Source organism: Mirounga leonina, unplaced genomic scaffold (genome assembly GCF_011800145.1).
Source record: "Mirounga leonina isolate KUSES-001 unplaced genomic scaffold, KU_Mleo_1.0 Mir_172, whole genome shotgun sequence".
NCBI classification, from domain to species: Eukaryota; Metazoa; Chordata; class Mammalia; order Carnivora; family Phocidae; genus Mirounga; species Mirounga leonina.
This window is the reverse complement of record NW_023270442.1, coordinates 15957379-15984104: the sequence shown is the minus strand read 5'-3', so window position 1 is coordinate 15984104 and position 26726 is coordinate 15957379. Positions and strand designations below refer to the sequence as shown.

At 39.8% G+C, this 26726-nt stretch overlaps 1 long non-coding RNA gene across 1 annotated transcript in view; it reads left to right on the top strand.

Annotated features, from left to right (window-relative positions):
- Positions 1-110: 110 nt before the first annotated feature.
- The window catches only part of LOC118018852, a 54699-nt gene continuing 28083 nt past the window's right edge, over positions 111-26726 (top strand). The window contains exons 1-2 of the long non-coding RNA XR_004681504.1: positions 111-140; positions 13271-13433. This is a non-coding gene — a long non-coding RNA (uncharacterized LOC118018852). The remainder of the gene's footprint in view (positions 141-13270; positions 13434-26726) is intronic.

The following is a 26726-nucleotide window of genomic DNA, read 5'->3' as shown; positions in this document are numbered from 1 at the left end:
GACGATGTGAAATACAAAGAGGAGATGGCCATCTACAAACTAGGGAGAGGTCTGGAATAGATCCAGATCCTTTCCTTAAGGCCTGCAGAAGGAATCTACACTGTTGACATCTTGATCTTGGACTTCCAGCCTCCAGAACTGTGAGACAATACTTTTCTGTTGTTTAAGTCTCCAGTCTGTGGTATTTTGTTACACAGCCCTAGCAAACTAATACACCAAGGGAATAAATTCTTCCCTGGAGCCACCATAAGGTGATAAAGGCGTGTTGACACCTTGGTTTTAGCCCAGTGGGACCTACATTAAACTTCTGACTTCTAGAACTGTCAGGTAATAAATTTAGTTCTTTTAAGTTGCAAGTTTGAGGTAATTTGTTATAGAAATAATATGGAGGCTGTGGGTTTAATGTGTGTTTTTTGAGGGCAGAGCACATATGGGGCCAGAATGGGACCACAATGGATATCATCAGTGAGTGGCCAATTTAGGGATGAAAAAGCTATTGGCCTGGAGGTTTCATGATCTGGATCTTAGGACTTGATCTTTGTGCTCCATTTTATCTACTGGTACCACTTGTTTGTTCTACCACGCTTTTAAGGTAATAAATTCAGCCTATTCTTTTACATGTTCTATGTGGCTTATTATTTCTTTGTAGCTCAGCATGTCTTCTGGATTATGCCATATGCTTACTCACTGCCTGTGGTTAACACATTAGTTTACTTAACACATCAATGCATTTTACCTGCTTTGTATAAGCCACTAGCTTCCTATCTATGTAAGTAATATGTTCTTTGAGTTCCATCCATCCCATCTATTTTCCTCCTATAATTGTACCAAATATTTAAAAATAGTATAGCAAACACATGTTACAGCTCCTGTATTCCCAGGGTGCTAATACATGAACCATATTTGCATTTAGAAATAGAGGGCTCTGTACACAGCACCATTCCTGCCATCATCCTGACATTGGTTTGGGGAAATTCTGTGGCACATGAAAGTTATCAATCTCCTCTTCCTTCTTCTTCTTCCTCCCCAGTTAAGATCTTCTTTAAGACCCTGGTCACTGTGTATTGTCTATGGTTATTTCCAAGCTACGTTGGCAGAGTTGAACATCTGCGACACAGATCATCTGACCCCAAACATAAAATATTTCCTGTCTTATGGAAGAAGTTTGCCTACCCCTACACTCGAGCCCTATGAAAGAAATATTACTATTTCAATTTCCAATTTGAAGAAGCCAAGACTCTGGAAGGCTATTTACTTTCCTAAGGTCCGCAACAAACTGGAGATGGGCCATGCCAGGGTTCAGCTTCAGAACCTGGCTGTTTCCAGCTCACCATGCTGCTTTGGGGGAACTTGTCTTTAGCTTGTCTGGTCTACTCCTGCCTTAAAAAGGTGATTTTGACCTGTCTTAATGACCTAATTATGTTTCTGATCTCTCTTCCAACTTGGCAAACTTACATCCAATACATCATACTTGTTTGGGCCTTAGCTATCTTCTGATTTATTATGAAGCCAGTAAATAGTTCTTTTACTCTGTCATTTGAAGTTGTTGATGAGAGAGCTAAGGTTGTGTTGGGTAAAAATGTGATCTGTGGCGTGACACTAGTCATGTATCCAGAGTGAATCATTTAAAGAAAAAAAAAAAACCTTTTTATGTTGAAATAATGAGATTTATAGAAGAGTTGGGAAGGTAGCCCAGGCAGTTCCTATATACCCTTCAACCAGCTACCCTTCCTGTCAGCATCTTATCTAACTATATAGCATACTTATCAAAATTGTGAAATTGATGTTAGTACAGTAGTATTACAGACTTTATTCTGATTTTACTGGCTTTTTCCACTAATGTCCAGGATACCATGTTGCATTTAGTCATGATCTCCTTAGTCTTCTCCAATCTATGGCAGTTTCTCAGTTTTCCCTTGTCTTTCATGACCTTGACTCTGCTGAAAAGTACCAGTCAAGTATTTCATAGAATGTCCCTCAACGGGACTTTGTCTCCTATTTTCTCATGATTAGACTGGGGTGATGGAGTTTGGGGAAGAATACATACCACAGAGATGAAGTACCTTTTTCATCGCATCTTGTCAGGAATACACAGCATCACTATGACTTATCACTGGTGATGTTAACTTTGGTCACTTGGTAGGGTGAATAATTTTAAATGATTAATCAACAATATTATGTCACACCCACTTTGTATTCAGCATGATCTTAGGCACTTACTGGGTGAGATAATTGAGAAATAGAATAAAAAAGAATTCACAGAAAGAGCCAAGGAAGAGTTTTATAACGTGTACAAGAAAATTATTAAGACCTCAAAGAGTTGACTAGAGAAAGACCAGACAGTTCATAAGGGAAGAAAAGTACACATTTAAAAAAATACATGAAAAAGTGTTTATCTTCATGGGTAAACACAATAATTATCATATCATTATAATATTCATTATAAATATGGAACACAAACAAAAATACTAATTGAATAGGTGGTATAACCAGTTCTTACCTATTATGATTACAATTATTTAAAAATATGTAGAGTAAAAAAGACCAAATCATAGAATAAATGTTAATAGTGATTGTCTTTGGATGATGAGTTTGTGCATGACTATTTTTTTTCTTTTGGTTTTTGTATATTTTTGGGAAAATTTAACACTAAGCTGTATTAACCAAAAGTCAAGTGGGGTAGGGGAAAGAATGCCTGCATTAGAGTCAAACCTGTTTTGAGTCCTTGCTCTGCTATTTAAAGGCCTCGTGAACTTGGGTAAGTTTGCGTCGCAGTCAACTTAGATCCTTAGATGTCAAATTAGAATCATGAAATAATTTTGCAGGTTGTTTGGGAGAAAATTAAGTGAAATTAAGGAAGCACCTGGCCCTGGTTATATTAAATAATATCTTTCTTAAAAGCCATGGAACCTGCTTTTGGGATTTTTTATAATCCCTTTATTTATTTATTTATTTATTTATTTATTTATTTATTTATTTATTTGGGAGGATTTTTATAATCTCTTTAGAGACAAGGTTGAAATACACTCATGGAATGAAGGGCTGGGAGGTGAGAGCCTCACTGTTGTAGGAGCTTGGGGGAGATGGAGAAAAGGGTGGAAGAAATCCAGGAATGTTCTCAGGAGTGGGTGGGACTTCAGCGTTCATTCAACAACCAACATGTCATATGTTGCCAGGCCCTGTTCTGATCATTTTGGATGCACACTCATTAAAATATTTATTAAGTGCTCACCACAGGCCAGGCATTGTTCTGGAAACTGGTGATAGAGGGGAGAACAGAATAGATGGAAGTACCTGCTTTCATGGAGCTCATATTCTAGTGGAGGGAGACAGATAATAGACGAACAGGCAGAGTATGTGTGGAGGAAAACACAGCAGGATGTGTGTATGTGTATGCTGTAATTTTAGGCAACGTTTTCTGCTTATGGGCTTTAAATGCATCATGGCACACCCCCCACCCACCTCCCCTTCGGCAACCCTCAGTTTGTCTCCTAGAGTTGAGTCTCTGATGCTTTGTCTCCCTCTCTGTTTTCATCTTTTTTTATTTTTCCTTCCCTTCACCTATGTTCATCTGTCTTTTTTCTTAAATTCCACATATGAGTGAGATCATATGATAATTGTCTTTCTCTAACTGACTTATTTCACTAATAATAATACCCTTTAGTTCCATCCACATTATTGCAAATGGCAAGATTTCATTCTTTTTGATGGCTGAGTAATATTTGATCATATATATCTATATATCTATATGTATATATATCATATCTTCTTTATCCATTCATCTGTCAATGGATATGTGGGCTCTTTCCATAGTTTGGCTATTGTGGGGTAATTGAGCGATGGGCATTAAGGAGAGCACTTGAAGTAATGAGCACTGGTTGTTATATGCAACTGACGAATCACTAAATTCTACCTCTGAAACTATAACACAGTATATATAAATTAAATTGAATTTCAATAAAAATTAAAAAATAAATATATCATTACACAAAAGTATTTTTCTGGTTTAGGAAATTAAAGTAGGGGCATAGACTCATAGAAGCCAAGGTCATCCCTTTCTCCCAACTCCATGACCCTCCCCTTTTAGAAACATGTATTTTCTGTACGTTTTTCGCGCCTTCAGAAATAACTCTTGGCCATTTTCTTCTGGTTGCAAATCCCCAAGGCGTGCACATTTGAATGTGTGCAGTGTATTATTTCTGCAGGTCCTCATTTCCTTTCCTTCCAAGTCTGCTCCGGCTTCCTCACCCAAGGTGCCTACTGACATTTAGGTTCTTTGTCTCAGGACCCCTGAATCCAGACACTGGCCAATCCTCTTCCAACAACATTTTGACCTAAGTTGTCCATAAGTTTTTTTTTTTTTTCTTGATTCCTTTCCTTCTTAAGGATGTCTTTAGCTGCCCTTGTTCTTAAGAGGTTGGTGTAGCCCTCTCTCTTTTACACTCTCTGGCTGGCTGTTGTCGTGCATGGGTGTGTGTGTGTGTGTGTGTCTGTGCATGTGTGTGTACATGTGGTGTGTAGGCACACATGCACGTGCACGGTGCAATGACTTTTTCTACAGAGACTGCTGGCTGGATTGAATGGGTCCAGCTCCCACAGGGAGGAGGACAGTTTCCTCCCCATGGGGCAGAGTTGCTCTGACCTAGCAGTTTAACTGCCTTGTTAGATGCTCATGTTTTTACTTCCCTTCCTGTTTCAGTTGGAATGAATCACATTTGAAAACATTTCCATCCTTTTAGTGACTACATTGAATAACACACAGTTTTCATTACTATTTACCGTAATCAAACTTAAATTTTTCTTTTTAAAATTAGCACAATTATTTCTATTATTATCTAGCTTTCTTCAGTCTGCATGCTTAGCTCCATAAAATGGATTCCTGCCTAGATTGATGGAGAAAGAGTCTTTTTTAATTTCCAGAGACTCAGAATTCATAAATGGGATAACAAAAACTATGGTGGAAGAGTGTAGATGATTGGCTAATAGATTGCTCCAAACTATTTTCAACGGACTTCCTCCTCAGCTCTCCTCCCCCAAACCATGCTCCTTAAAGGGGGTCTCCAACATTGAGCTTTTAATTAATATTTTACAACATTTCTTTGAAATGAGACAAATGCCCCAGGCTCTGTTAAATATGAGCTCTATCATTCCAAAAGAATATTGTCACCTGAAACTTCTACCCTCCTTGCCCTCACTCACATGCCCTTTGGATGGATAAAGGGAGGATCATTAAAAAACAGTGGAATTTTGAGACTGCTACAACATTCATGTTCCCGCTTTCTGAGGGGTTGGTGGCCACATGCTGCTGAGAAGCTGTTTCAAAGGGGAACTGGACTTACTTCCCTTTTAAGTGAGAGTTGCAGCATGAATGTAGATCAATCACAGTTTCTAGCACAGTCGTATCCTCTTTATGAGTGCACTTCCTCAAAGACCTCTGGGCATACACTGAATGTGTTAGACAGAGCCCTTTCACAATCCAGACGTGTTTTCTGAACAAATGCCAGACTTCCTGGGACTGCTGGTTACAATCCCTTACTCCACAAATATAGTGCATCTAAGATTGTCTGTCTGGATAATCTTCCCTTTTTAGTGTTTACTTAAAGTGGAAATGATGTTATCCAGGCCCTGGGTACGAATGAGATCATGTCATGAGGTCTCGTTCTGATGTTGTTTTCTCTCAGTTGTGTAGTGACATCAGGGTCTAAAGGCAGATGGGCAGCTTTGATGACATTTGGAAGTCCCTGCTGTTTCTAACCTCCCATGATTGTTGGGAAATCACTGGGGAAATGAGGATGCCATGTAAGGTGGTAGGTCAACCTGTGTGGTTACTCACAGGCATGGGAAGATACTGTGGAGCTATTATTAGTGTGCTCTGAAAAGACTTATTTATTCTAAAATAGATTTTATTTTTTAGAGAAGTTTTAATGCGCAGAAACACTGAGCAGAATGTATAGAGATTTCCCATATGTCTCCTGCCCCCACGCATACACAGCCTCTCCCATTATTGCCATCCCCACCTGCCCCAGAGTGGGACATTTATTATGACTGAGGAACCTACACTGACACATCATAATCATCCAAAGTCCATACTTTACATTAAGGTTCACTTTTAATGTATATTCTATGGGTTTTGACAAATGTATAATTATATGTATCCATCATTATAGTATCCTACAGGGTAGCTTCACTTTTTTTTTTTTTATGTGTTTTGCCTATCTACAGATTGAGAAGGTCCTATCTAAAAAGGTGAATGGCTGAATGCTACTTTTCTGCTAAAATTTTAGGTAGGAGGATGTTTTTCATGAAAGTCTCATGAATATGGATGTTCTCTGACAAAACGGTTCCATGACCATTTAGGTTTGGGAAATGCTGGGGAAAAATACGATGGAGTCATCAGTAGGGTATTGACACCACTATTCTGGTTCTGACATAAAATATATGTTGTCATCATTCGGCATCAGGGAAATACAAATCAAAACCTCAATGAGATACCACCTCACACCAGTCAGAATGGCTAAAATTAACAAGTCAGGAAACGACAGATGTTGGCGAGGATGTGGAGAAAGGGGAACTCTCCTACACTGTTGGTGGAAATGCAAGCTGGTGTAGCCACTCTGTAAAACAGTATGGAGGTTCCTCAAAAAGTTGAAAATAGAACTGCCCTATGACCCAGCAATTGCACTACTGGGTATTTACCCCAAAGATACAAATGTAGTCATCTGAAGGGGCATGTGCACCCCAATGTTTATAACAACAATGTCCACAATAGCCAAACTATGCAAAGAGCATAGGTGTCCATCAATGGATGAATGGATAAAGAAGATGTGGTATATATATAATGGAATATTATGCAGCCATCAAAAAGTGAAATCTTGCCATTTGCAATGACGTGGATGGAACCAGAGGGTATTATGCTAAGTGAAATAAGTCAATCAGAGAAAGACAAGTACCATATGATCTCACTGATATGAGGAATTTGAGAAACATGACAGAGGATCATAGGGGAAGGGAGGGAAAAATGAAACAAGATGAAACTGGAGGGGGAGACAAGCCATAAGAGACTCTTAATCTCAGGAAACAAACTGAGAGTTGCTGGAGTGGAGGGCAGGGGAGGGATGGATTATGGTGAGTGCTGTGAATTGTGTAAGACTGATGAATCACCGACCTGTACTCCTGAAACAAATAATACATTATGTTAATAAAACAAAACAAAAAACAAATATATGTTATCCAAATTAACTCAATTATCTAACTAAAACTAAATTTCATTTCCGAGAAATTGATGGAAAAAACCAACCAAGGACATCCTAACCATGTGTCCTCATACCTGTTTTTAAATGAGCATCCCCTTAAGAGTTTCATCCACTCATTTGTTTATTTGTTCATTTAATAAATATCTATTCTGTGTCTTGTCTGTGCCCTTAGGGACACATAGCCCCTTAACACAAGGAAGAATGTGGCAGAGGTGGCTAGTAACCATGGCTGTCTGTCCTTTAGTCATGTTGAGTGCATGGCAATGCAAGACAAAGACTGTTTCCCAGCTTCCCTTGCAGTGAGAAGTGCCATGTGACTACATTCTGGTCCAAGGGATGTGACCTTGAGGTTCTGTGTGCAGAGCTGTCACTTGGCCTTTATGCATTGGCCTAGGTCTACATGCGTTGGCCTAGGTCTATACAAGTCAATAACTGGCAAAACGGAAGCCATGTGTTTGGAATGGCAGATCAACAAGATAGAGCCTGGGACTTTGAGGCTATGGAGGATGACAGCAGCTTTGACATATGTATGATGAGACCATTATGTGAAAGAAAGAAACTTCTATCAGCTGAAGTCCCTGTTACTATGGCCTTCATCATGGCAGCCAAACCAGTCACCCAACTGACCCAGAATGAATTTCTGGTGATCGGACATTGTCATAAGATTGGATAGTTGAGATATTTAGGAGCCTTGTAAGTCAAATGGTATACAGTGACCATCTCAGTTTATACAAAAGGCCTGAATATAGGAAGGGAATTTTTTTTTTTAAGATTTTATTTTTTTGAGAGAGAGAATGAGAGAGAGAGTGCACACGAGAGGGGGGAGGGTCAGAGGGAGAAGCAGACTCCCCACTGAGCAGGGAGCCCAATGCGGGACTCGATCCCGGGACTCCAGGATCATGACCTGAGCCGAAGGCAGTCGCTTAACCAACTGAGCCACCCAGGCGCCCTAGGAAGGGAATATTAACAATTTCTTCAACTTCTCATTTCCACACATTGAAGGAAGAAAAGACCCAGGTAACTGAAGTTCCTTTAGGTGATAGTGGAGAGAGGCACAGATTCTTTTTACTATTTTAGCTAACAAATCTAGAGAAATAAGGTCAACTTTTTGTATTACAGTCGAATTTTTCCAGTTAGCTCAGGGTGTGCAGGCACTTGACATGGATCCAAAGGTTTTAAAATATCCCAAATCTATTTTCCCAATTCTTCTATATATCTTTGTGAAACCAATTCTGGCCCTGTAAACTTCTTTTCACCAACACACTACCTCTATCCACATAGTGGGCTTAGGTAAACACACAAGTATATATTTAGATGTGGGTTAAGCATGAAATAGCTTTTACTTCTTAAATAAGGAAAATAAAAACCTCGATTCATTAGTAAATGGGACATTTTAGATCTGAGTAGACAAAAAGGACCATGTGAAAATGTGCTAAGCTTCCACATAGTTAACAAGATGTCACTTTATGAGAGAATTTTCATAATTAATGAACCAGTTCAATTTGCTCTGCCATTTGACTTTGATTAATACGTCGTGAAGTATTCCCACTGGGACTCTATCCAGTTGGTTTGGGAAGCTCTTATGTCTATATCCTGTGTATGTGCATGGATCAAAGTGCTGGCATCCAATACCTGCCTCATTAGGTCAGGGAACAGCCATGTCACTCAGTGACAATGCCTGAGGTCCTGCAGCAAACCACCACATGGCCCAGATGGACAAACCCACAAGCAACAAACACAAAATGCAAGCCAAAACTATTGGGAGAAGGGATTTGACCATTTGACTATTTTATGGGGTCTTAAAAGGAGAATTTACGTAATTAAACTTTTATTCCTAATTCTGGCATGGATTTGGCAGACCGGGTGAAACGATCTTACTATCATCTTTACACCATCTGATTAAAATTTGCTTCATTGCAAATTTGGTTTATGGGAATAAATTATTTATATGACAAGCTGTAGCAATCAGTGTCTGGTCAGTGCATTTTTCTGTTTAGAAACCACTATTGGCATTTCAAAAAAGGAATTTAATACAGAGAATTTGTAGTACATATGAGAGGGATGGAGGTGTAAAAATGGGGAGATTAGTAACTGCAGGAAGCCACCATCCTCTTAGGCTTGAAGAAACCAAGGGGAACATGCTGGACTCTCCCCTTAAGCTGGCTGAGCCACAAAAGTTGTTGCTGTAAGACTGAGCTGTCTGAGCAGAAGCTCAGAAGCCACACTTGCCAGCCTGCTGCTGGGGCTAACCATTGCCAGAGGCAACCTAGAAGGTGAAAAAATAGCACCTTCTTCACTCCCACCTTTCAGTTTGCTACTGGTGACTCCCACTGGTGGAACCCAATGGAAAGCTGGTTGGCAAGGGAAATGTAGTTTCCGGGCTTTCTGCCCCAGGGTCAGAGAGCAAGATAAAGAAGGGAGGGTGTTGTGGAGTTGAGAACTAAGAGACTCTAGTCAGCATCCAGTTTCCAAGGACATATCCTATATAGATTTTTAAAATCATTTCATATTTTAAAATCATGGTAAGTGTACTCTTTAATCTCCATCCTCTATTTCCCCCTTCCTCCCCACCTACCTCCCCTCTGGTAACCATCAGTTTGTTCCCTATAGTTAAGAGTCTGTTTCTTGGTTTGTCTGTCTCTCTCTTTTTTCCTTCTTGCTCATTTTGTGTCTTAAATTCCACGTATGAGTGAAATCATATGGTATTTGTCTTTCTCTGACTGACTTATTTCACTTAGCATAATACCTGTAGGTCCATCCACGTCATTGCAAATGGCAAGATTTCATGGCTGAATAAAAGTTATATATATAAAACCTCTTCTTTATCCATTCAACTATTGATGGACACTTGGGCTGTTTCCATAATTTGGCTATTGTAGATAATGCTGCTATAAACATAGGGGTGCATGTATCTCTTTAAATTAGTGTTTTGGTATTGCTTGGGCAAATACCCAGTAGTGTGATTCCTGGATCATAGGGTAGTTCAATTTTAAATTTTTTGAGGAAACTCCATGCTGTTTTCCATGTCCTATACAGATTTAAAGTAGTTGCACAGTACTTGGTTAAGTTAATAAATGAGATAACATTTTATTATTAGCCAAGATATCACATCTTTAAGTCCATCTCTATAAAATTATATAAAATTACAATCTAGCATATACATACAATTCTGAAGTTGTATGGATGCTAGTAGATATATATTTTAAATTTTCATGTTAGTATTTATTCACATAGTTATCCAATTGGCTTTACTGGTAAGAAATACGACTGAAACTATCATTTACATCCATGCCTTGACCATGCCAATCTTGTCTTTCTACAATGACCAAAAAGGAACACATTTAAACAGAAAAGGTAGTGAAGAAATTAGATGAAACTTGGTTTACACCTTATGTATCTCCCATTGCATGTAAGAACCCAGGTGGCCCCTTCCCTGGGCAAACAGCTATAATCTCAAAGGCAACCCCAGCCCCACAGTACGTTGGAGAGATGTACAATGCTATAGGGACCCATTGCCTCCTGGTGGGCTTCTGGTGGTCAAAGCAAGTCAAGGACATTTGAGGGAACAGACACAAGCTTTTGCCCTCTTTGTGGCCCAGTGGTGTTAGATAAGAGAGCCATTAATAAAAAGGAAAAAAAAAGAAGCACTTGTTGGTCTTGGTGGCATTGTCCAAACAGGACTGGGTAATTTTCTGTTATGAATTCATTCCTAATCTCTTCATGTGGGTCTGGGAAATGTGTCTGGAGGGCATTTTCCTCCCTGGTTGGAGGTGACTTATCAGATTGTCAATTACTGTCATTACAAGCCCAATCACATAGCTGGGAGACCGAGGTGATTGCTCACTCCTAAGCAGCACGGGACAAGCGGGAGCAGTTGAGACCACACTGAGAGGCCAGGGAACTGCAGACAAGTAATCTGCTGGGGAAAAAGCCCCCTTTGATCTTCATACCAGACAGCAATTTCAGCAGAAGCAGAGTCGAGTTGGTATTTTTTTTTATTGCAGTGGGACCGGCACCATCGACTTGGCTGAGTGGGGGTTGCTGGGAGGAAGTCAAGTTATCTTTAGCTTACCTGAATCTTAAGCACTGCAATGAAAAAACTTCATGATTTTCTTAAATAGAAATGGTCTAAATATTTAATAAAGGCAAATAATTTGTTACTTGATGTTTTGAATCATGTGGCCAATTTCAGCTCATTTGTAATATTGGAGGCTTGCCTGGCAACTTAAGTCTGGTAATGGCTACTTTCTTTTTAGTCCTTGTGGTGGACTGCAAAAATTCAATCATTTTCAATAAATTTCACTACAGTGCTTGCCTTCAGATTTCCCTGGAAGCATCCATGATCAGCCTCCAGGGAGAAAACAGATCTGTATGTGTACTCTCAGAAATGCTTCTGTGTTATTGTTATGCCAATTTGAAAGACCAGAAAGGCTGAGTGGTCCAAGGAAGAAAGTGGGTTTGGACAAAGGGCATTTGCTCCTGTCTTTTGTGCTGGTTACAAGACAAGCATCTCATCACAAGGCATTCTGACATGGTCAGAATCTGCAGATGACTCAGTTCCTTTGGAAAAGTTTAACAGAAGCTGCAAGAGGACCCGTCTGTGAATCTTTCTGGTTAAGCACTAACTCGGTTCATCATAATTTACTAGTTGTGGAATCATGGTCTTCTTTTGAACTAAATAAGTTATGGTTTCTCTAACTGGACAGCATGTAGGGTGTTTATGATAGCCACTATTATTTTGATCTTCAGCATGCACCTTCAGGTTCTCACTAAACAAATATTGAACGAATGAACAAAATGAATTTTTGCTTATGGCTATTGATTTCCTGGTAGAACTCCCTTTTTTCTAGTGTCTACAGGAAATGTCTTCCTCGCTGTGTGTGTGTCTGCCAGGCTTGCCAGTTCTAAGTCCGCCATGGGAGGGGTTGTGTTCACAGGAACATACCATGTGACATGTCAGGCAGATCAAAGCAGGGATTTCAGGGCTGACTACAAGGGGAAATGGTTAGTAATTAATAAAAGGATGTGGAATTGGTCATGTTGACTGAAAGAGCCCAGAACCTTGGCGAAATGTTTCCAGAGGTTGCCAAGATAAAAAGAGTGGCTCGGCTGAGTTATGTACTGGTGAAACTTGGAGGTGTTAATGCCACTGGGTGAGGGGAGCAGAGGAAGAAGTTTACTTTCACCCAGGCCATGGGATCACAGATTAGAAGAGCCTCTTCAGCTTTGGCCTTAGTTTTAGTTTGTTTTTAAATGGAGCTTTTAGGGGCCATAGGGTACGTAAAGAAATGTGATAACGATGTTTAATTCTGAGAGTCAAGCTGTGGTTTCTCATTGGCCATATCTGGATTTTCGATGTTTCATGTCAGTATGTTTTTTTTTCCAGATTTAGGATCAAAGCAACTTTTCCCTTGCACTTGTTCAACAACCCCCCCCCCCAACACACCCACCCATGTGCAGTCTAATGCATCGATGAAACCAAATAAAGCCCTGCATGAGTCTGCTGGCTTTCCACCATAGCTGTAGCCACTGTATACTTTTTTGGTGGCTTGGTGGTGAGAAGTAGAATGTGGGAAGGGGAGGCGACCCAGATAATGGGCATTGGGAAAGAATGTATTAGAGGTGGGTCCCATCTCAGCAAGGGACTGGTGAGTATGCCCAGGCAGGTCTCAGCTGATAAGGCTGAGAGCTACAAAAGCTCTGGATGCAGCTCTCTGTCTCTGTCTCTGTCTCTGTGTGTGTATGTGTGTGTGTTCTTGGGAGTTGGCAAATCATGGAACCTCTAAAGAAAATTTCCACTGATTGTCTGAGACTTGTGAGCTTATAAATTGCCTCATTGAGTTTTTAAGCCATTTTCCCAAGGGAGTGATGATGTTTGATCCCTTTTGCAATCTTTGCAGATATCTCAGGGCATGAGGTCTCTGCAAGGAATAGATACTATTGATCCTAACCAAGTGGCAGTGCAGTGTCTTAACTTCTGAATGATTTTTTCCCCCTTGTTCTTTGCCGTCCTTCAGGCCCCTTCCAGCTCCTGCCAATCTGCTCCAAAAAGACCAATGCCATGGACAACATGACTAGTTGGGAAAGAGTTGGGGGGCAGCATTGGACTTGGCTGATTCATCTTCAGTGGTTTAGAGTGGAGTTGAGTTCCCAACCTTGCAGCAGACTTCAACTTTATGGGTAAGCTTGTATGTCAAGAGTGGTTTGAAGTAAATATGACAGATGGTTAAGTAATAAGCAATTATGGGCACTGGGAACAAGGGTGTTGGTAAATTTCTCTTTACTCATCTGTAATTTCAAAACACAAAAATGTCTGTTGAGGGACTGGAAGGCCGATGTGGAGAGTGGTAAGAAATGACACCCAAATGTATGCTGGGTACCTTTAGGTCTTTACAAAGAAATATCCACATCTCCTGTGTGGGATACAGGAGATCATTTATCATTTTCCACAGAATGCCACATAGTAACACCCTAAAACTCAGTGGCTGAAAACTATAAGTAATTGTGATTGCTCGTGTGTCTGCAGACATGGCTGGTTGGCTGGGATGGCCCTGCTCCAGCATCTTTCATTCTCCTCTGGGGATGGGAGGATAAGCACTGGGTAAACCGAGGCATGTTCTTCCCAGTGATGGTGGAGGTGAAAACGGGAAACAGAAATGCATGAGGTTGCTCAGGCTTAGGCTTGGAAGCAGTGCCCTTGCCTTCCACCCACATGCCACGGCCAATGCAAGTCACATGGCTGAGCCCAAAGTCGACAGGCAAGAAAATACAGTCTGCTCACGACAAGCCTAGGCAGGAGTGTGAATGCAGAGAGACAGGTTAAAATTTGGCCAATTGTAAGAGAGAGAGAGAGAGAGAGAGGGAGAGACTCCCTTCTACATATAAAATAATATCTTTATAAATATAATTTATAATATAATGATTCCATCTATATATGAGCCTATATCATATGGATATGTGATTCTAGCGAGAATGTTCATATCTGGCTTTCCCAGAGTTCTTTTTCGTTCTATCACTCTGATATGGTTGAGGTGTTTGTGGCTGCCCTATTGGAATAGGCTCTCTCTTGGAAAAGAAACAACATCCTAAACATTTCATCTGTGATTTTATTTTCAATTCCCCAACTACTGGCATGTCCCAGCCAGCTTCCTGGTTGGGAGCCTCAGTGGTTTTCAGGAGCAGTCCTCCTAGGTTGATCTGGAAAAGCTGGGCTATGTTTCAGCCAGAGATGAGAATCTTTCTCTGAAAGTCTTAGAAGTAAGGACATTTTGTTTCCAGATACGAAATAGTACTACATCTGGGCCAGCCATCTCTATCCCCACCTACTCCTTGAGGTCCTCCCAGCAGGGGTGTGGCTGTCTGCTGCTCTCCTTGCCTAGGACCCCCCGCCCCCCGCAACCTGGTAGCATGCAACAGGCCACTGGATGCACCATGAGGGCAGTATGTAGCAGCCAACATGGTCTGTCCTCTTCTGTATCAACTGGGCAATGTCCTGATAATGTAGGGAAAACATTGCACTTCACAGCAGTTTGTTGGCTCTCAGTAAATACTAAGGAATGGAGAGCACTTTTCAAAGCACTAGGAAAACTCTCTGGGGGTGGGGAGGGCAAAGAACCAGTGCCCACAGGAGAATCAGAGAGTGCTGATGGCAGGGAGGCATGCTGATGTGGCAGCAGGTAAGTAGGAGCCGTTTCAGATGGGGTGGTGGGGAGGGAGGGAGGGATGGCTTCTCTGAGGGGATAATGTTTATTTTTTTATTTTAATTCCAGTAGAGTTAACATGCAGTGTTACATTAGTTTCAGGTGTACAGTATAGTGATTCAACACTTCCATCCATACATCACCAGGTGCTCATCACAAGTGCACTCCCGAATCCCCATCACCTATTTCCCCCTGCCCTCCCAGCCCCCTCCTCTCTGATAACCATCAGTTTGCTTCCTATAGTTAAGAGTCGGTTTCTTGGCTTGTCTCTCTCTCAAGGAGATGCCATTTAGTGAGTTCATGTAAAGACCTGGGGGAATAGATTTCCAGGTAGTGAGACCGGCAGGTGTAAACATTCCAAGGGAGTAATAATCAACCCTAAAATCTCCAACTTCCAAAGACAACCTTCTCTGATGCACCCATACCATCTGGTCTTTTCAAAGGAAATATTCTTTTTTAAAAAATTTAATTTAATTTTATTATGTTCTGTTAGTCACCATACAATACATCATTAGTTTTTGATGTAGTGATCCATGATTCATTGTCTTTCAAAATACTTTCGGAGCCCATGAATTCACTAGGGCCTACTTCCAAAGGGACTGGTTATTTATTTATTTATTTTTTAAAATAGATTTTACTTCTTTTTTTTAAAAGATTTTTTATTTATTTATTTGAGAGAGAGAGAATGAGAGAGAGAGCACATGAGAGGGGGGAGGGTCAGAGGGAGAAGCAGACTCCCTGCTGAGCAGGGAGCCCGATGCAGGACTCAATCCAGGGACTCCAGGATCATGACCTGAGCCGAAGGCAGTCGCTTAACCAACTGAGCCACCCAGGCGCCCTAGATTTTACTTCTTAGAGGAGTTTAGGTTCATAGCAAAATTGAGCAGAAGGTACCGAGATTTCCTGTATGCCCTCTGGCTTCTCCTGCCTTCCCCTTCATGCATAGCCTCCCCCATTAGCAATATCCCTCATCAGAGTGGCACATTTGTTCCAGTTGGTGAGGCTACATTGACACACCATTATCACCCAGAGTCCATAGTTCACCTTAGGGCTCATTCTTGGTGGTGTGCATTCTATGGGGTTTGGACAAATGTATAATGACACGTATCCACCATTATACTGGAGACGGAGTAGTTTCACAGCCCTAAAAATCCTCTGGTTGGTTATTTTCAAGTACAATGAAACCTCACAGATGTCATTTATGTAGCAAAAGAAGAACAAAGGAAAGCGGCAAGTACAGCTTTTTTTTTTTTTTTCTCTCTTTCTTTAAGATTGTAAAGGTCTTTGACGCGTGGAAGGCAGGCTTTTATTAACTAGGCATTTGTATCATAAACATAATTCCCAGACAAGCAGGAAAGTCCCAGAATTCTGAGTCACTGATGTTTCAATAGATGTTTTGTAAGGCCAAGCATTTGCTTTTACAAATAAAGCATTGATGAACTAAACAGTTGCTTGAAATGAACTGGGCAAGTTTTATAATGTGCACTTGGCCTTCAGAAGACAGTCCTGTGATTTATAACAATTTTTCCCTCTTTAATCTGCATTCACATTACAAGAAAATCTCTCTTTTTTTGCTGCCGGTCTTAGTCAGTGCCCAGTGTGAAGGAGACCTGTATCTGCAAATTACAAAAACTTCATGTGGAAAAACAACAGAGTCACCTGATAGATGCTAAATATCAGCCCTTGGTTTGCGGGATATGCAGCTGCGGTGGTCTTCTCTTGTGGTGGGAGTTATAAGAAAATGAGAAAAGATTCTGTTTGTGAAACACAGTTTTGTCAGGAGTATGGTCAGGATGGTTTATTTCTTATTCCAGTTTGCTGCTAACACAGCTGGGATGTTTTAATGCATTTTGTGCACTTCAATAATAGAAAGGTGTAGAAATAGAACTGGAAAGAGTTCAGAGAGGGGCAGAGAATCAGGTATGTGAGGCTCCAGGCTATGATTTATACTTACAAGACCTAATACCTCATGAGGACTTTGCTTTACCAACAGCAAATGATGGGAAACACTAGCTATCTGCACATACTTGAAGGGAATGTGAGTCCAAAAAAGAGGGCAATTTAGCTTGATATAAAGGGCTGGAGTTGGGTTGGAGACTCAGTGGGTAGAAGTGGGGGAGGTAGGAAAGCCTCCTTGTGGAACTAAGGTCATAAAATTTCAAATTAAAATACCCACATCATGGGCTTAAATACCTCTTTCCCCCACTGCCTTGCCCCCTGCCCAAACTTCCCATTTTCTTAACCATTCCAAACGGATAATTCTTTGACTCAAACTGTCCATTTGGGTGAAGAAGTCCACTCCAAGAGACCCCCATTATGGGAGAGGAGGGGCTCCAGCTGTCTGTCCCAGGAGGCTGGGGAGGAACAGAACCATGGGCTGAACATGTGGGCATAGCTCCTTTAGCAATGAGGAATCTCTGACTCCTTTTCTGTTGTTTGATGGGATTGGATTAACTCTCCACCCTTGAATCTGTAGGTCCGGGAGTGGGTCTTAAAGCTCATCTGCTTTCACTTGATGCAGGACCTCTCTGTAATAGTAATAGTGACTGACAGTCCCTTGCCTCTTGTTTGAGGGCTTCTGGTGATGGGTAAGCCAATGTTTCATGAGTCAGCTCATTCACTGATGTTTGTTCTAGGTCCAATATATACAAGCATGGCAGTCCAGTGTAATCACCTGGTGAATTTTACAAAATCTTTACAGCCTGGGGCCCACCCTCAGTGACTATGATAGAACTGTTCTGGGGAGGATGTTGGCATCACTATTATTTATTTATTTTTTAAAAATTTTGTTTTATTTTATTATGTTATGTTAGTCACCATACGGTACATCATTAGTTTTTGATATAGTGTTCCATGATTCATTGTTTTTGTATAACACCCTGTGCTCCATGCAATACGTGCCCTCCTTAATACCCGTCACTGGGCTAACCCATCCCCCCACCTCCCTTCCCTCTAAAACCCTCAGTTTGTTTCCCAGAGTCCATAGTCTCTCATGGTTCCTCTCCCCCTCTGATATCCCCCCCCTTCATTTTAAAACTCTTCACGTAATGCCGATAGGCAACTGAGGTTGAGAGCATGAATGCTGTCCTCTGGAGCTAAGTCCATTTCCTCTTTGACATGACAGTCTTTGAGACATAGGAAGCTGATAACCCACCCCTCAGTCGATATCACTTCCCTAAGGCTTTCTCGTCTCCAGCTGAAGTCACTCATTTTCTTCAAAGTTACTCCTGTGATGTGGTTTTATTTCCTCACCATGCTGATCATAAGCTACATTGTCTGGATGCCACTTACAGTGTGTGTCTCTTCCTGCTTTTGTTTCATTGTGAGCTTGCTGTCAACTAAATCCCCTCAATTTTCTCCTGTAAAAGGCTTACAGCTTAGTGGAGGAGACTAGCTTGCCAGCCCCGTCCTGTAATTATAAAATTGATTTCTAAAGTCTAAATGCAGGAATTTTCTTGACTCTTACCAAATTTAATTTTGTTGGGTTACCTATTTAATCCTGTCCTCCAAAATTACTGGTAAGTATCACCTGTTTGGTAAGGCATCTGTATATTTTTACCGATGTTAATAATAGCAGGAACAATAATAGACTCTACTTATTGACTGTGAGCACTTTATTGACTGTAAACACTTATTGACTGGAAACACTACCAGAATGGATCAAAAGAATCAAAATAGAGCCCTAGCTTCTATGGGATCACCAACTAAGTGTTTTTATGGAAAAGGAAGAATGCTCAGGGGCAGAAACAAGAACCCACAGGATGGAACTAAGAGGCACTGACTGGGTAAGTAATGGGTCCTAGAAAGAACATTACAACATCTATGCAGGTGGAGCGTGGGACTGCTTTGGACCTTTGTTGACTGTGTGCCTCCTCTCTCTCTCTTGTTTTGAATGGGAGCATCTATTGTGGGTATTCTGTGTGTGGAGTGTGTGTGTGTATGTGTGTGTGTGTGTGTGTGTATTGGGGGTCTCTATAGTCCACAGTATTCAGATGGTGATGAACAGTACTCCATGAGTTGTGTACGAAGAGCCACACACAGGGAACTTCAGTTACACTTGGACATGACTTAGAGGGATGAGACATTTGGCAGATCTGAAAGGGAGAGTATATTTTGCATGGGTAAGGGATGTGAATAATATGTGCCCAGAGGCAGATTGAATCTGGGCTCTATAACTGACCAATAGAATATGGTGAATGAACACTGCCAGTTTTCAGGCCAAAGCTTTAACAAACTGGCAGCTTCTACTTCCTACCTCTGGAGATGCTTATTCTTGGAATCCAAGCCACCATGTTGAGAGGAAGCCCAAGCTGCCCCTGGAGAGGCTCTTGTGGGGAAGATCCAACAGCCAGAACATTTGGCAGCCTTGTGAAGAGTCGCCTTGGCAGAACTTCCCCAGCTTACCCCAGGTGGGCCAGAGATGAGCTTTCCCTGCTGAAACCTGCTCAGAACCAGATTCATTTATATAGCATATCATTGTTTTAAGCCATTGAGTTTGGAGGGATTCCTTTTCCAGCAGTAGGAACAGCACCAGGCACTGGGCTAGTGACTTTTCATGACAATGACAATGCTATGACATAGGTATTATTTTCTCCTCCTGGTAGATGAGAAGACTGAGTTTCAGTGAGTTTGGTAACAGCCTAAGATCACACAAGTAGTAACTGGCATTACTGGGGTTGAAACTGAGCAATGTATCATTCTTTTAACCTCTAAAATCCCAGGTAAGACAGGACCGAGGGCAAGACAGTCATGCAGCCACTGGACAGAGCACTCTCTGTGGAGAGCAAAATAAAGAAAACATAGTCTGTTAAAATGAATTCCAGGTAGTTTAAGGAACTAAATATAAAAACACTAAACTACAAAAGTATTAGAAGAAAATCTGGAAGGTCTTCAAGTTGTTAATGCTTGTGCATAAGAAATCTACTGGTTTCATATCTGATATTACTTTTAATAGGTCTGCCAATTCTCTTGGGATCACAAGTTGTCTACATATAGGGAAATTTTTATTTATTTTTTGTCCACAATTTATACCTCTTATTTCTTCTACTGTTCTTTCTTTTAAAATAGGACCTATAATGCAGAACAATGATGAATAATAGTTATGACAGTTGTCTTGTTCTCGACCATAATGGAAACTTTCTAATCTTTCATTATTCAGTATGACATTTCCTGTGAGTTTCTCCCTCAGTTACATGATTTTACATCCTTTCTTAGTGTAGTAAGAGGTTTTTTTAAAATTTGGAAATAGTACAGAATTTTATCAAATAAATTTTTGGTGTGCATTGAGATGAACATAATGTTTTGTCCTTACATCTGTTGTAGTTGACTGCATCATAAATTTCCTAATGCTGAACCACTTTGCATTTCTAGGTGAATTCTGCTTGGCTAGGATTAAAAAATAATATATTACTGAATTTGATTTTCTAATATAATTTTTAGTATTTTAAATCTATGTTCACATATTCATAGGTGACTTTGGCCTATAGCTTCACTTTATTTCTATATGCTAACCTTGTCTGGTTTTGGAATCACAGTGATGCTACCTGTGTTGAATGAGTCTGGAATCTCTCTATTTTTGTGTACTTTCAGATAGATACATAATTTAAGGATTATCACTTGCTTCAAGGAATAGAAATCCCTATAAAAGTACTTGTTCAGAGTTCCTTTGTTTTTTAAGAGGATTCCAGCTTTTACTACCTTTTCAATTTTTAAAAGGGTATTAATTTATCTACCTTACTCTCAGTTTTTACCCTTTCTGGGATGAAGTTTGATTAATTCATATTTTTGTAGAAAATCACATACTTACTGAGATCAGTATTACTTGCTTTTATTCAATAAAGTCTCTTATCTAAAATTATATCCCCTTTCTCATTGTTAAGTTAATGAATATTTGGAATATTAATTCCAAATTAATAATTTAGAATTAATTTATTTCTCATTCCTATCCCAAACACAACTAGAACCTTAGCATATTTTCACTCCCTCCCTTCCTTCCCCTGTAGACATCTTCTCCCATATAGAGATCTTCTGGGATTTTAGTTGCAGATTATTGTTAAAAATTTAAAAACTTATTTCCAAACTATGTTTTATTGGTTTATCCATTTATTGTTGATTCTTGGGTCCATATCTTTCCCTTTCTTTAAAAAGATTTTATTTATTTATTTGAGAGAGAGAGAGAGAGGAGGGGCAGAGGGAGAGGGAGAATCCCAAGCAGACTCTGCACTGAGCATGGAGCCCGAGGCAGGGCTGGATCTTACAACCTCGAGACCATGATCTGTGCTAAAATCAAAAGCCAGATGCCCAGCTGACTGAGCTACCCAGGTGCCCCACATCTTTTCCTTTTTGAATTAATTTCCCTTTTTTTCTAATTTACTAAGACCTGTGTGTGATTCTTTTTTTTTTCCCTATGTGTGATTCTTTAAATGTCTGTGAAAATACCTTTATTTTGTTTTTCATTTTCAGTGCTAATTTGGATGGGAATCAGATTTTAGCTTCAAAATAATTCCCCTCAGAACTTTTAAGGTATTACTCTATTGTCTTTTAACCTCAAGTATTGTCAAGACGTTCATTCATTTTAGGTAGCCTATTTTATTCTCTCATGAAGCATTTAGGATTTTCTCTTATCCTCAGACTTCTGAATTTTATAACAATGTTTCAAAGGGAAGGTAGGTCTTTTGGCAGATGATGAATATTTTTAATTCATATGTTTCTTCAGCCTTGGGAAATTTTCTTTTTGTTTCTTGATTACTTGTTCTTCTCCATTTCTAGAATTTTCTCTGTTCTCTATTTCTATAATTTTCATTAGATGGATATTGGCACTTTATACCTTTAAAAATTTTTTTATTTTCCATTTTTTCCTTTAGATGACATATTCTTAAACAATCCCTTGGCTCAGTTTTCCAGGTCAACAAGTCACTATTTAAATGTGAACTTTCTCCAGTTCCATTTATCCAGTGAGTATTTTACTTTCCGAATCACTTTTTAAGAATTTCTAAGATTTCTCAAATTTTCTCATGTAATTATTAATTTATGGATATGATAGTCCCCCTTCACATTTCCAAAACATGAAATTTATGTTAATCCTCTTCTGTTTGCTCTATGAACTCTGTACCTTTGTTATTATTTCTTCTTTGTGGTGATCTCATGCTGCTCTTTCCTTAAATCTTTGATTCTTTGTTGTCTACTCATCTCTCTTTTGTTTGTCCCTCTGTGGATGCCAGGTCTGATCACAGGTGCTTATCTCTGGTTACTGGAGGCTGGGCAAGATGAGCTGTTGAGCAGATATTCTGGCTTTTCTTAATTTGTCTCCCAGATCCATGTTCTGAACTATCAGCCTTGTCTGGGCCCCAGGAGGCTGATCTCTGCATCACTGGGCTCCTTTGCCACTACCTTCCTGTTGGTTCAGCTAAAGGGAAACTCCAGCTGAGTCTCGAGGACAGGAGGAAAGACTGGGTATTGATCTCCCCTCCCCCAGCCCTTCCCTCTGTCATCTTGATTTTGTCAGTAGTGATTTTTTAAAAATCTATAGTCAGCACTCTTGGAGGCACACTCTACTTTTATGGCTACCACTCTTCCTGCTTTTCAGTGACTGCTCCATCTTTTTCCCCTTTAGGACTGGGGGAGGTCATGGTTTTCCTCTGTTGCTAACCTTTGAGAACTTCTCTATCTCTGGATTGTTCCTTCAGCCCTCTCTTTAACTCTTGAAATAGTCCGTTTGTGAATATCTCTTTGGTCAACCTTTGAGTGTGCATCCATTTCCTGTCAATGTCCTGATAGAGGATGGAGATGCTGGTGAGGTGTTTTCTCTCTGTGGCTGCTCCATATCCTCTGAGGGCTTTTTTGGCTATGGTATTAATTGGAGGAACTCATGTCAGTGGTAAGAAATAACCCAAAACTCTTAGTAGCCCAATAAAAATTTATTTTTCTCTCTATTGATCTTGGGATCCTGGCTCTTTCCATTTTGGAGCGTTGTCATCTTCCAGGGGCTCCTCATAGATTTTCACTGTGTTCTTTACTCTTAGAGAGGAAAAATTGGGATGATTGCATGCAACATTTCATGGCCAGGTCTGGAAGGGTACACTTTATTGCCATCCATGGGCTAGAAACTAGTTATATGATCTCAACCTAATTTCAACAGAAGCTGGCAATATAGTCTTCCTGTGTGTCCAGGAAGAGGAGGATGGACTTAGTGAGCATCAAGCCACTTTCTTCCATAGCTTCAGGTGAATGATGCCTCTGAGGTCTAAGTGTCCCAATCCATCACTTTTACCTGTGCTATGTGCTGCTGTTGGTTACCACTCAGTTCAAGGTGAGGGGTGGGGTGTGGAGTGGAGGAGAGGAGCCAGAGATGTGTCTGCTCCAAAGGCAATGGCCCAGTTAATCCCCTGTTGTTTTTGCCCATTCACTCTTGCTTCTTGGGTCCATTGTCTTGGAGCTTGGAGCATGGTGTAACCATTCCTCTCTGTAGCAGCTTTCTTTTGCACAAGTATTTGCTTGTGGTTTTGTCCAGCAAGTTGATCTTGTCTGATTTTTATCCTTCTGCTTTTTGTTTCAAAATTTCTGGTTAGTGTTGGGTACTGTTTCTTGTTTTGCACAGCTGTTATGGCTCCACTATTTTAAAAACCATCTCTTCTGTCATTTATAAGGGTGTGGAGAAGGAGGGGAATTAGATGAATATACTATGTTTGCCACTTGGTCTAATGTCTTCATCTTTTTGTGAAAAATGTAGAGTATGGAATGATTGATTTGGGAGCAGTTTTAATGTACAGTGTGAAGAATTTGCTAAAAGAAAAATGAAATCATGATAGACATATATTGATAGCAAAAGGATGATTGATGGTTCTGTGTTCTCATAATATCTGGAATACTATTTCTAGCTCTGGATATTGCAATTTATAACAGATATAGGCAACCTGGAGTTTATCAGGTGGAGGACATCTATGATGGTGATTGTTCTGGAAAACATATCATGGGGTAATTACTGAGGAAACCAGGGATATTCTGCATAGAGAGTAAAGTATAAGGTGGGATGGGGGTGTATGTGTGTCAAAATATGCAGAATTTATCATATATATTTGTTAATATGCTCTAGATTTTTAAGGAGATTGATATTAAGTATTATAGTATATTCTATGAATCCTCTTCCCTTTAGAAATATTAAGGCATTGTTTGCCAAACTCTGTTCCAAAATACTTCTTTTTGTCCTCTAAGGTGACCAACAGTGGCTGACTATCTTACATGTTTGGATCGTTTTGTAATATTTTCTTCTTGGGAGTTTTGGAAGTTGCAGTCATCAAAATCTACCCTTTTGAAGATAACCTCCTAAATATGCGCTGCCAGGGGAAAGAGTATGTAGAGTTTTGCTCAGGAGAACTGGTTACAAAATGGAAGGAGTGAATGCATCCTAACACAAAACAACAAAATGATCTTGTATTGCCCCACTGTGTCTTTCTCTTAATGATAATGGTTGGATGAAGGAATGTACAAATAAATTCTTTATTATGCACGATACTGTGGGAAAGGGAATAGTAAATTGCTTTTCTTAGCACATGAATCAATCTATCCATCCATTTATTTATTCATTTAAGAAATTCATTGTGTTCCTTTCATGACCTAGGCATTATTTCAGATACTAGGAATATAGTAGTGAACAAAATTTGCTGCCATCATGAAGCCTTACATTCAGTTGGGGAATATAATAAATTAACCCATAAATATAGGGATGTGCCGTGAAGAAAAATAAGGCTGGGTCCCTCAGTCCAGGGTCAAAAAACCAGCTAGAGCATCTTATTGGTCACGAGAGGTCATGTACCAGCCTTCCTCACTAGGTATAGAAGCAAGTGGGGTGGGGGCATTTTTAGCTTCTATAGTGATAGACTATTATGATGGGCAGTATATGTGGGTAGAAATCCACAAACATGGAGAAAGTTTTAAGATTCTGATAGCCAAAACCATGGAAAGACTGTCCAGTATGGTCTCCAAAGGTTTATATAATCTTTCATGTAAATTGTTGGTGTCAGTCCAACTTTCCTCCTGCCCAGGCTTACAGACCAGTTTGCAAAGTGGTTCCCCCCGCCCATCAACCTCTATTTAGTTAACATTGTGAGAAGAAAGCCCTTTTTAACAATTTTGTTTTTAAGAATGTTCTGAGGTTTAGAATGAAAATTTTTTGTTGGGGCGTGTTCTAAGGATCAAAGCTCCTTTTTCTCACCACACATGTAACTTATGAGGTATCTGAAAAATGTACGACAGCATACTTTGGAGAATAAGTCTAGCCTGGATGAGGTGTCAGATGCTGGGGGCATCTTTCCAAAGACATGTGGAAGATAAAGGTACTGTCTGTGTGCTCTTAGGTAATCTCATTATGGTGGAAGGCCCAGTGCCAATAGATGGGCAAAGCAGTGATTTAGTAAAAGAGCAAGGAGACCATTTTTATTTTTATTGTGAAGTGTTGTCTTTTGTGAAATAAGAGTGTATTTCTTTGCTTTTAGGTAGCATTATACTAAACCATTGAATGAGCCAGTGTCTTTGCTCTGAAAGGTGAAACATAAAAAAATCCCAGAACATGCACTTTAATAGGTGAAGGTATCTTAGGACAAAAAAATGCTTAAAAATGTGAGTAGGACCACCATGAATGAATATGTTAATTATTGAGAGGCATGGAACTGAGTGATTAAGAGTTTATAAGCAGAGGCAGAATGCTCCTCAAGGTGATGATGGATGATGCAATTTGCAGCTCATGGACCACTTCAGTTTCTACTCAAAAATGCTGATCTGAGTTGAAGAATACTGCCAAGATTCTCATGATTTTATGTATGTATGTATGTATGTATGTGTTTATATTGAGATGTAATTGACATATAACATATTAGTTTCAGTGTACAACATAATGATTCAATGTATGTATATATGGTGAAATGAACACGAGAAATCTAGTTAACAACCATCGCCAGACATAGTTACAAATTCTCATGATTTTAAATGGCACCAACATATTTACTAAAGAAGAGTTGGCTATTATCTGTAATGCCAGCCTTCAAGAGTTGATGACATAGCACAAATATCTTTAGATTTCCTTTACAGACCTTTTTTTTTTTTAAATGAGGTATAATTATCATACAGTGTTATATTAGGTTCAGGTATACAATATAACAGTTGTATACATTACTCAGTGCTCATCAGGATAAGTATAACTTTTAAACCCCTTTATCTATTTCACCCATCCTCTACCCACTTCCCCATCTGGCAACCACCAGCTTGTTCTCTGTATTTAAGAGTTTATTTTTGTTTGTTTTTTTGTTCTTTTGTTTTTTCTTAAATTCCACATATGAATGAAATCATATGGTGTTTGTTTTTCTCAGATTTATTTTACTTAGCATTGTATCTTCTAGTTCTATCCATGTTGCTGTAAATGGCAAGATTTCATTCTCTTTTATGGGCTGAGTAGTATTCCATTGTGTGTGTGTGTGTGTACCTATATATACCACATCTTCTTTATTCATTCATCTATGGATGGACACTTGGGTTGCGTCTATATCTTGGCTATTGTAAATAGTGCTGCAATAAACATAGGGGTGTGTATATCTATTTGAATTAGTGTTTTCATTTTCTTTGGGTAAATACTCAGTAGTGGAATTACTGGATTGTATGGTAGTTCTATTTTTAATTTTGTGAGGAACCTCCATACTGTTTTCCACAGTGGCTCCACCAGCTTGCATTCCCATCAACAGTGCATGAGAATTCCTTTTTCTCCACATCCTTGTCAACACTTGTT